Source organism: Balaenoptera physalus, assembly GCF_965194825.1.
Source record: "Balaenoptera physalus genome assembly, chromosome: 19".
In the NCBI taxonomy this organism is placed as follows: domain Eukaryota; kingdom Metazoa; phylum Chordata; class Mammalia; order Artiodactyla; family Balaenopteridae; genus Balaenoptera; species Balaenoptera physalus.
In genome coordinates this window covers 15,869,605-15,881,511 of record NC_138900.1, presented here as the reverse complement: position 1 = coordinate 15,881,511, position 11,907 = coordinate 15,869,605, and the positions used below count along the sequence as shown (strand labels likewise).

The following is an 11,907-nucleotide window of genomic DNA, read 5'->3' as shown; positions in this document are numbered from 1 at the left end:
GTTATTCTCAATAGCCAAGGTATGGAAACAACCTAATTTCTCTTCAACAGTGAATGGATAAAAAAGAAGTGAGATATATATATATATCTACACACACACACACACACACACACACACACACACACACACACACACACAGTGGAATATTATTCAGCCATGAGAAAGAAGGAAATCCTACCATTTTCACAACATGGATGGACCTTGAGGACTTTACGCTAAGCGAGAAAAATCAGAGAGAAAAAGACAAATACTGTATGTTATCACTTATATATGGAATCTAAAAAAAGCCAAATTCATAAGAACAAAGAGTAAAATGGTGGTTACCAGGGGGCTGGGGGCATAGGAGAGAGATTAAGGATACAAACTTGCAACTAGTAGATAAATAAGTCCTGGTGATCACTGGATCACCATTAGCACAGTACATTAGCACAGTACAGTGATTATATGCAACAAATTTGTATTATAAACATCACACCGGCTAACAGACTAGCTCTTAATAACTCCCACCACAAAAAAGAAATGATAATTATGTGACATGATAGAGGTGTTAGCTAATGCTACAATGGCAATCATATTGCAATATATGAATGTATCAAATCATCATGTTGTATACCTTAAACTTACACAATGTTATATATCAAATATAATTCAATGTAAAAAAGAAATTAAATTCACAGTTTAAAAATTCCAAAAAGAGAAAATTCCAACCCAGATGGTTTTGCTATTGAAGTCCACCAAATATTTAAAGAATACATAATGGGAATTCTGCATAATCTCTTCCAAAAAAACAGAAGGGAAAATGTCCTAACTCATTTTATGAGGCTAGCATTACTCTGATACCAAAACCAGACAAAGACAGTACCAAAAAAAAAAAAAAAAAAAAAGTAAAAGCACAGACCAATACCCTTGTTAACATAGACACAAATCTGCTCAACAAAAAGTTAGCAAATCAAAACCAGCAATACAGTATGTATCACAAGCAAGTTGGGTTTATCCCAGGAATGCAAAGCTGGTTTAATATTCAGAAATCAATTAATGTAATCCACCATATTAAACTAAAAACAAGAAAAACCATATGATCATATCAACTTATGCAGAAAAAGCATTTGACAAAATTTAAAGTCTATTCATAATAGAAACTCTCAGCAACCTAGGAGTAGAAATGACTTTTCTTAGCCTAATAGAGGACCTAACACTAGTGGTTAAAGATTGAATGCCTTCTCTCCCAGATCAGGGATAAGACAATGATGTCCACTCTCATTGCTCCTATTCAACATTATACTGGATGTCCTAGCCAGTGAAATAATAATAATAATAATAATACCCCAATGTTCATTGCAGCACTATTTACAATAGCCAGGACATGGAAACAACCTAGATGTCCATCAACAGAGGAATGGATAAAGAAGATGTGATACATATATACAATGGAATATTACTCAGCCATAAAAAGGAACGAAATTGGGTCATTTGTAGAGATGTGGGTGGACTGAGAGTCTGTCATACAGAGTGAAGTAAGTCAGAAAGAGAAAAACAAATATTGTATATTAACACATATATGTGGAATCTAGAAAAATGGTACAGATGAATCTACTTCCAGGGCAGGAATAGAGACGCAGACGTAGAGAATGGACATGTGGACACAGGGGGGCAAGGCAAGGGTGGGACAAATTGGGAGATTAGGATTGACATATATACAATACCATGTGTAAAACAGATAGCTAGTGGGAACCTGCTATAAAGCACAGGAAGCTCAATTTGGTGCTCTGTGATGACCTAGATGGGTGGGATGGGGGGGTGGGAGAGAGGTCCAAGAGGGAGGGGATATGTGCATACCTATAGCTGATTCACTTCATTGTACAACAGAAACTAACACAACATTGTCAAGCAATTATACTCCAATAATAATAATAACAACAATGATAACAATATGAAGAAGAAGGAGAAGAAGAAGAAGCAGCAGAAACAGAAGCAGCATACTGTGGAACACAGTATGGTGGTTCGTCAAAAAAATTAAACATTTAATTACCATATGATCCAGTAATTCCACTTCTAGGTATACCCACAAATTAATTGAAAGCAGGGTTTCAAAGATATGTTTGTATACCATGTTCACAGCAGCATTACTCACAACAACCAGAAGATGGAAACAACCCACATGTCCTTCAAGAGATAAATGGATAAACAAAATATGGTATAAACATACAATGAAATATTATTCAGCCTTCAAAAGGAATGAAATTCTGATACAGGCTACAACATGGATGAACCATGAAAGCATTATAGACTAAGTTAAATAAGCCAGGCAGAAAAGAACAAATATTGTATGGTTCTGCTTACGTGAGGTACCTAGAATAGTCAGATTCATAGAGACAGAAAGTAGTATAGTGGTTACCAGAAGGGAGAGGGGATCACTAATTATTGTTTAGTGTGTACAGAGTTTCAGGTTAGGATGATGAAAAAGTTCTGGAGGTGGATAGTGGTGGTGGTTGGACAACAATGTGAATGTACTAATGCCACTAAACTATACATTTAAAAATGATTAAAATGGTAAATTTTATGTTATGCATAATTTATCACATACAGAAAAAAGATAGGCCTAGCATGGAAACAAATCTGTTGGTCATGAGTCAGTAAATGTTGCTGAAGCCATCGTAGTGGGATATAGTTGCTCAAAAAGAAAAAAATTACAGATTAAGAGAAGATGGTCAATAACAGAATCCTAACTTTAAGAAGGCAAGTGGAAAAACAATTCACTAATGTTTTTGTTGCTGTTATTATTTGTTTTAGTGATCAGAGGATTAGAAGTAGAAAAATGAAAGAGAGGTTTGAAGGAAGTCAAGGAAATTGTCAAGAATGGGGTTGTGATACCTTTCTGAAAAGAAATGTAATGAACACAAAGATCTTGGATATGCATCATCATAACTAGATCTGTAGGATAAAATCCCAGAGGTGGGATTGCTCAGTCAAAGGATAAATGCAATTGGAATTTTGAAAGATGCTGCCAAATTGCCTTCCAAATAGTTTGTACCAATCGCAGTCCCTCTTAACAAGGTAAGTTTTCAAATTTTGGGAATATTTGCCATTCAAGTCTATAAGAAACAGTATCTCTACATAGTTTTAATGGCATTTATGTTCCTGTGAATGAGGTGGAGTGTATTTTCATATACTTGAGAACAATATGTAGACTCTGTTCTGAGTACTTTTTGTTAATCTCGTTCTCAGTTTTTATTGGGTTGTTAGTCTTTTTTGTTTAATCAATTTTTTGAGTGCTCCTTATATACTAGGGAGATTAGCTATTTGTTTGTAACAAAAAATGCAAATTTTTTCCAACTTGTCACTTTAACTTTTTTTTTTTTTTCTCATGTAGTAGCAATGATCAATCTTTTACGTCTTGGTTTTGGGATTTTGAAGTTAGGAAGGCCTTCCTCATTCCATGGTTATAAATTAATTCAAGCTTTCAGTCTCTGTAATTTATTTATTTTTTTGTTTAAGTTTTAAGTTTTGACCCATTTGGAGTTAACTCTGGATTCAGTACATGGCATAATCTATTTTTTTTTCCAGAAAGGCTACCAAATTGTTTCTATTACCATTATTGAAAAGTCCATTTTTTCCAACTGATTTGAGATGCCCCATTCACCAGACACTAAAATTCTTTATTTGGTTCCATTTTTGGATTCTCTGTTCTGTTCCACTGGTCTGTCCAGTCAGATAACAAGCCCGCATTATTTCAATTCTTGAAGTTTTAGGGTATGTTTTGTGATCGGGTAAGACTAGCCCCAACTGCCTCCCACTGCTTTTTTTCCCCCCAGATATACTGTCTATTCCTACCTTTGTCATTCCACTTGAACTTTAGAATAACCCCTATTTAGAAAAATATATTCTTTTCAATGGGATCATATTAAATTCATAAATTAATTTTAAATGACATGTTTATGATGTTAAAGATTTCTATTTAAGAATATGGTATAACTTTTCATTTGTTAATTCTTTGTGTGTCCTTCATAGTGTTTAAGTTTTTTATGTAGGTTTTATTTATTTCTTGCTAAGATAATTCTTAAGCATTTTATCCTATTCCAAGGTTTTGTTTGTACATATGAAGTTTATTTACACGAATTTTATACCCAACAACCGTATTTTCTCCTTTTATTTAAAACTACATTAAAAGTAACTGTAGTAAAATTCTTGGAGAAAGTATCTTTGCAATTAGAAGCAATTTATTTCTACACCTAACAAAATCCACCTGGCCTGGCGGGGGGGGGCGGGTAACCAGAAAAAATTAGTAAATCCGTTGATCTGACTAGGCTCCTTGAAGAACTTTAAACTTAAATTCCTTGATCTCTCTAGACCATGGTGTTTTCATCAGAAAATGGGAATAACACTCCCTAATTCACTTCTCTGCTTGTTTCCAATGGCCGATACTGCTCATCAAACTTTAAAGTCATTTCTTAGTCTAAGACTTCACAAATCAGCTCCCTTAGACCTAAACCCCTCCCCCAGGACATTAAAAGAACACGTAAGATTGAATGGCTATGCCTCCAGGGTCTGGGCTCTAAGCAAGAGCAAGCACCCCATTAAAAAAAAAAGAAAATAGAAAAAAAGTTCCTTTCAAACCGACTTTCTTTTTAACGAAAGCGCTGTTTTTATTTCTATTCCAAAATTGACGCTTCTGGTTGAACATAAAAGTCAAGCTTTCAATAATTTATTAGCTCAATTACGTAACCTTTCTCCCATCAAATCTAAAAAAAAAAAGAAAGAAAAGGCTTCCAGATCTATCCTTCTTGTTATTGTTTTACAATGAGGCTCAGAGATTATTTTCCAGTATACAATCCCAGTCATACATACGGTGATACTCATTTAAATTATCAATTACACAGACACACACACACACAGTTCTGTTCCTGCCCCTCTCTACTATCCCTGACACCCTAAGTCACACACATCCGGGCTTTCGTTACTTGCCTCCTGCACAACCTGCCTCACCGCCCCCTCATTCTCCTCACTCCCCGACTACCACAGAGAAATCAGTAAGTAGCACAGAATAGCATCAACCCCCTTCGCAGCATCGGAAACGCATCCCGTTCGGTTTACCCCTCCCTGTTTCACGTTTAGCGATTCCTCCCCCTTCAACCTCCCGAATAACTTTGCAGGTTCCTGGTTTCCTCCCCTTTGTCCTCCCTGACTAGATTTCAGAAGCTCAGGTCTCAGAAGCCCTCTGCACTGAGGAACCCCCAAACCAAACTCACGCCCGAAGAGCCAAAACGGCGACCCAGGATGCCTGCGCACTCCTTGGGCGCAGGGACACTCCCAGAAATCTCCGGGGTGTGACCAAGCGCAGGCTGTGAAGAATCAAGACGAATTTCAAACGACCCATCCACCGCTTTTCCTGCTCCCTAACTACATTTCCCAGAAGGCTCGGCTGTGCAAATTATCTCCCTTTGCGGACTAGTTCTTTTCTTCCAGAGCCTGTTCAACTCCAGGGGATAGTAGGGCGGGCCCGGAAGATCCATTTTCAAACGCTTCAGAGTGAGCTTCTTTGGGAGTAACGGCCCGAGGCTGAGCCACGCTCCGTGAGGCCTCCGATGCGCGGTTTGATGACGGAATGCGATCCTTTCGGCTGGGTCGCAGCTGAGCTCTGAGAGGAATCCGGGAGGCCGGCGGCCATCTTGCTCACCTCAGGGACGTCTCTGACTACACTTCCCAGAGGACTTCTCGGCAAGAACTTTATTCTCGCGCGAATTCAGCCTCAAAGTCACGCGCTGGCGGGACCCGCAGGTCTGCACAGACGACTGTTACAGTCCTTTGGAAGGTTCTGCTGCTTTGGAAGCTTGGAAGATCTGAAGTGGGGAACCAGAGGAGAGGGTGGGACCGGAGCCTCGGCTTTGTACCGCTGAGGGGGTGAGTTTGAAATTGTGTGATTGTCTGTGTAGTGGTATGTGATGAATGAACGCGTGATTGTATCTGGCTGTTCCTGTAGTGAGCGTGTGTGTGGTTCCAGTGATAATCGTGTGCAGCACAATCTGAGAGCCTGTGACTGTGCTGGTGTGATGGGATGCGACCCGGTGATGTGCGTGTAATCACGTGCGGCATTGTATGTAGGGGTGTGAGGAGCTTGTGACTCGGTGGATGTGATAGCGTTTGTCCCCGTAGAGGGGTGTGACTGTGCAACTGTGGGCTGCAGAGTACACGTGGGGGCACCTGTGGATACTGTGTGGTTTTAATCTGTGGTTAGTGTGATTGTGACTGTGCGACCATGTGCAGGTGTGCAGTGCCTGTGACAGTGCCGGTTGTGACTGACTGTCCTCTTGGTAAATGTGTGATTGTGCTTATGTGACCATTTGAGGCCCTGGGTATGCGGCCCTGTTGTTGGGTTGTGGGTTATCTCTAGCTGTATGTCACCATGGTGATTTAAGTTTGTGTGTGATTATGTTTGTGTGACTGGCTAAATGTTTGAAGTTTTTTCGCTTGTGTTTACCTCTTTAAGCATTATACTGTAGTTTCCCCCCCGTTTTTAAACTTTATATGAATGCTGCCATACTGTCTTTTATCTCTTACTTTGTTTATTTGTACAACTGTTTTTGAGAATTATGCATATTAGATATAATAGTGGTTCATTTGTTTTCCTTGCTATATTGTATTCCATCCCTTTAAAGTATACTACTATTATTCATCCCTTCTAGTAATGATGGGCATTTGAGTTATTTCTAGTTTTTGACTTTATAGACTATGCTGCCAGGAGCATTCTTTTACATAGGGTACACATGCATGAGTTTACCTACCAATGGAGTTGCTAGGTCATATATCTTCCACTTTACCAAATAGTGCCAAAATATTTACAAAAGAGGATGCCAGATTTATATTTGCACAGCAGTGTTTGAAACATCTCATTGCTCCATGTCCCTACCAAAACATGGTTCTGATAGTTTTTTTAAAACATTTTTATGACATATAGCATATATACAGTAAAGTGCACAAATCTTCAGTATACAGCGATAAAACAGTTTCCTGGATCAACATAAAGAACTTTGCCAGCACCCCAGAAGTTTCCCTCATGCCCCTTCCCAGTTATTCCTCTCCCAGAATCAATATTCAGAATTCTATAACCATTAATTAATTTTACCCATTCTTTTTTTTTTTTTTTAATTAATTAATTTATTTATTTTTGGCTGTGTTGGGTCTTCGTTTCTGTGCGAGGGCTTTCTCTAGTTGCGGTGAGCCGGGGCCCCTCTTCATCGCGGTGCGCGGGCCTCTCTTGTTGCGGAGCACAAGCTCCAGACGCGCAGGCTCAGTAGTTGCGACTCACGGGCCTAGTTGCTCCGTGGCATGTGGGATCCTCCCAGACCAGGGTTTGAACCCGTGTCCCCTGCATTAGTAGGCAGACTCTCAACCACTGCGCCACCTGGGAAGCCCCAATTTTACCCATTCTTGAATTTCATATATAAATGGAATTATATGGCATGTGTTCTTTTATGCCTGGCTTCTTTTGTTCCACGTTATGTCTATGAGATTCATCTATGTTTTTGAGTGTAATTGTACTTAGTTCTCATTACATTTCGGGGTATATTGCAATTTATTAATTGATTACACTGTTCAGGGACATTTGATATTTTCTAATTTGGGGCTATTACGAATTGTGTTGCTGCTATGAACATTCTACTGTGGTTTTGGTGAACACGTAAATGCTCTTCTCTTGAGTAAATATTTAGGAGTGGAATTGCTAGATCATTGGGCAGGCATGTTTAATGGATACTACCAATATCTCATGTTGTACCAATTTACATTCCATCCAGTAATGTATGAGAGTTTCAGGTGTTCCACATCGTCTCCATTATTTGAAATTATCAATCTTTTAACTATTCTGGTGGATGTGTAGTGGAATTTCATCACAGTTTTAATTTGCATTTCCCTGGTGTGTAATGATGTTCAGCACCTTTTCATATCTTTATTGGCCATTTGAATATCCAATTTTTAAAAGTGTTCTCTTGTCCTTTTAATTTTTTTCATTAAAAAAAACTTTATTTTCATATTGTAAACATAGTGCAAAGAATTCCAATATACTCTTCACTCAGGTGTCCACAGTACAATTATGAAAACCAGGAAATTTACCCTGATACAAAACATTTGCTAATTTACAAACCTTACTTAAATTTTGCTAATTGTCTTATCAGTGCCCTGTTCTGTTCCAGAATCCAATCTAAGTTCCCAGATTGATTTAATTGTCTTGTTTTGTTAGTCTCTTCCCATCTGACATAGTTCTTTAGTCCTTTTTGTCTTTTATGACCTTGACACTTTTGAGGAGCACTGGCCAGTTATTTTGTAGAATGTCTTTCATTTGGATTTGTCTGCTGTTTCCTCGTGACTAAATTTAGACTATGCATTTTTGGCAAAAAGATCACAGAAATGATGTTGTGTTCTTCTCAATGTGTCATATCAGGAGTTATATCAGTATATCTCATTATTGGTAATGTTAACTTTGATCACTTGGTTAAAGGTGGTGTCTGCCTGGTTTCTCCTTTGTAAAATTACTGTATTCCTCTTTTTAATTAATAAGTATCTCGTGGGGAGGTGCTTTGGGACTATGCAAAAATACTGTTTCTCATTATACTTTCACTCATTAATTTTAATATCCATTGATAATTCTTATCTGTAACAATTATTACTGTGATGTTTGCCTAGTGGTGATTTTCCCTTTCCATCATTCCTTCTACATTTATTAATTTAAATTCTAGTGTAAAGAAGAGTTGTCCCTTATTCCTCTTATGTGTTCAATTATTTATGAACTCATAGATATATATATATTATTCTGAGTTCATAATCTATTATTGTTACATATTTTGTTGCTCAAATTGTCCCAGATTTGGCCACTAGGAACTCCTTCAGTTTGACTTCTGTGTCCTTTCAACATGCCATTATTTTTTTGAGCACTGTCTTACTTTCTGGCACCAATATGTTCCAGGCTTGTATTTTTCCCTCCTCTAGCCCTGGAATCAGCAATTTCTCCAAGGATCCCTGGTTTCTTTTATTGGAGAGTGGATTTATAAACCAAGCTCTGGGCACTTGTTGTGCTCATTTCTATCTGGGTGTAATTCCTCTAGTTCCTGGCAACGGACAGAGCTAGAAAATAAGCAAATGTATATACACACATCTCTATCTACCTATCTATCTATCTATCTTTATTTGTATATATTTAAAAACCACCAGTTCATACTCATACTTTCAATTCCAGTTCAATACCATGGGATTCTGTCAAGAACTGTGAAGTGTCTGAGATTTTACCCTACTTATAAGTTAAAAGTTAGCTTGGGCAGCTTCACAGATGCTGGTAGAAGACATGAGATTTCGGAGTCAGAGATGAAAGTTTGTTGCTCATTGTGGTAACAGTAGCCAAAGTATCAATATTTTCCTTGCACTGGTTCACTTGCACCCATAGGGTGATGCAAAATACACAGGTATTTATGTGCTCCCTTGAATTTAGGGAACCTGAACCTTTTATAATGGGTAATAAGCATGCCTGGCTTTTGCTCTAGAGAGAGACTATCTCTGTCCTCCAAGGCTGTTCATTATATAAACATCTTGCAGAAATTATCCAGAATAAAAGCACTTAGTCTCTGATCTGGCAACATGTGCAGAAACATGCAAGACTCATGGAGAATTGTCTCCCTTCAGGTTTGGCCATTTCCTTATTTGTAACTCTTTTCTCCAACAGTGAGAAACCTGCTTCTTAGTATCAATAATTTTTTTACACATATCCTAGAATGTATATAAAGTAGTTGCAGAATTGCTAACCCCATACTCGTGTAAAAAATAAATGTACTAAGTACAGTAAAGTATTTGTGTGCAACTTTTTTGTTCTTTAACTTAAACTTATATAGTCAAAACTGTTTCCAAAGTTACTCAATTTAGTTTTCTTCACTACCCTCTTCAGTATAGTTTTGTTACTCATTTTTCCTACATTTAGCTTTGTGTGTTACACTTTGGGTTCCTTCACATCCTGGTTGATTGTAACATGTCATAATATTTTGAGTATGAAAACATTAACATGGTTCCTGCCCACTTCTTGTACATAATCAGTCTCGTTAGTTTCTGTTTTATCCTTCTGGTATTTCCTTTGCACAAATGAGCAGATACAGGTACTCTTTTGAATGACCTCTTTTTTTTTCATTAAAGATAACATATTCTAGGTACTCTTTTGAACATTGTTTCTTTCACTTAATGACATATCCTGGACATTATTCTACTGCAATTCAAAGAGATACTAATAACTCTTTTTTACAGCTACATAATATTCCAGTATATGGATTTAATCATAGTTTATTCAACCACTCTCCTATTATGGGCATTTAGGTCAATATTTTACTACTAGAAATAGTGCTGCAATGAATACTTTGTATATATGTATTTTTGTATTGCTGGAGGTATATCTTCAGAGTAGATTCCTAGAAGTGGGATTGCTGGGTCAAGAGGTAGGTGTGTATGCAGTTTTGTTAGGTGTTGCTAAATTCTCCTTTAGAGCTGTTGTACCAGTTTTCATTCCCACTTGCAGTGTGTAAGAGTGCCTCTTTCTCCCCACAGCCTAGGAGCAGAATGTGTCCTCATGCATGCCTTTTGTTTTTACCAATCTAATACGTGAAACATAGTATCTCGGTGTTGTTTTCTAATTTCTTTAATTATGAATGTGCTTGAACATTTTAAAATCTTTTTTTGATTGCCTATTTATATCTTTCGCCATTTTTCTAGCAGTTTTTCAGCCCTTTGTCTTTTAGGATTAGTGGTTTTTTTATATCTTGGAAAGAAATCTTTGATTATTCCCAAGGTCTTGAAGATACACTCCTATGTTTTCTTTTAGAAGCTTTATAAATTTATCATTCACATTTAAGACTATGATCCATATTGAATTAATTTTTGTGTATGGTGAGAGGTAAGGATAAAGGTTAATTTTTTTTCCATTCAAGTACCCAGTTGTTCCACCACTATTTTATTGAACATACCATCCTTGCCCATTTGAATTGCAAGGAGCTTTTATCATAAATCAGGTGGTATTATATATGTGGCTCTCTTTCTGAACTGTATTCTTTTTTTATTTTTTGTCTTTTGTCAGTACCACTGTCTTGAAATCTGTAGTATTAATCCTCTGACTTTTTTTCTTTTTCAAGAAATCAATTTCCTGTAGATGTTAGAATCAATTTGTTAATTCTCACCAAAAAAGAAAAATCATTGCTGGGATTTTGTTTGTGTATCTATTTGTTAATATGGGGAGAATTGACATCAGTATTGCATCTTCCAACTATTAAATATGGCTTATATCTACATTTGTTAAGGTCTTTAATTTCTCTCATCAGTTAGCTATGGTTTTCAGTGCACATCTTTTGTAGATTTATACCTGGGTATTTGACATTTACTGTTGAAATTGTAACAGCATTTAAATTTTGAAAAATTTCCAATTGCTGCTAAAAGTACAATTGCTTTTTGTATTTGTCCTTGTATTAGCATCTACAAAAACACCTATTGTAGATGCTATTTATCAGGTTGAGGGAGTTCGCTTTCTCATTTGCTAAGACTTTTTTACATTAATGAGGGCTGAATTTAGTTAAATGCGTTTTCTGTGTCTATGAAAGGATCAAATGTGGTATTGTTTATTATTAATCTGGTAAATTATGTTGATTTTCAAAAGTTGAACCAACCTTTTATTCCTGAAATAAACCCTACTTAGCCATAATGTATTACATTTTTCCCCCAGTGGGTTAGATTTGCTAATACTTTTTGTAGAATTTCTGCATGTGTGTTCATGAGAAATATTGGCCTATAATTTTCTTTTCTTCTAATGTCTTCATTAAGTTTTGGTGTCAGGCTTACATTAGCCTCATATGAGTTGGGAAGAATTCCTTGTGTTCTCTTTTCACTACATTG

At 37.0% G+C, this 11,907-nt stretch overlaps 1 protein-coding gene across 5 annotated transcripts in view; it reads left to right on the top strand.

Moving 5' to 3' along the window:
* Positions 1-2,030: 2,030 nt before the first annotated feature.
* ZFP82 (ZFP82 zinc finger protein) overlaps positions 2,031-11,907 on the top strand; it is a 100,176-nt gene continuing 90,299 nt past the window's right edge. For 3 of the 5 annotated variants that reach the window (XM_082439454.1, XM_082439453.1, XM_082439452.1), the window contains exon 1: positions 2,032-5,898. The gene's annotated coding sequence lies outside the window, so the exon portion shown is untranslated. Of the gene's footprint in view, positions 5,899-11,907 lie in introns of all 5 variants that reach the window. The other 2 variants (XM_082439458.1, XM_082439457.1) reach the window with 1 other exon arrangement.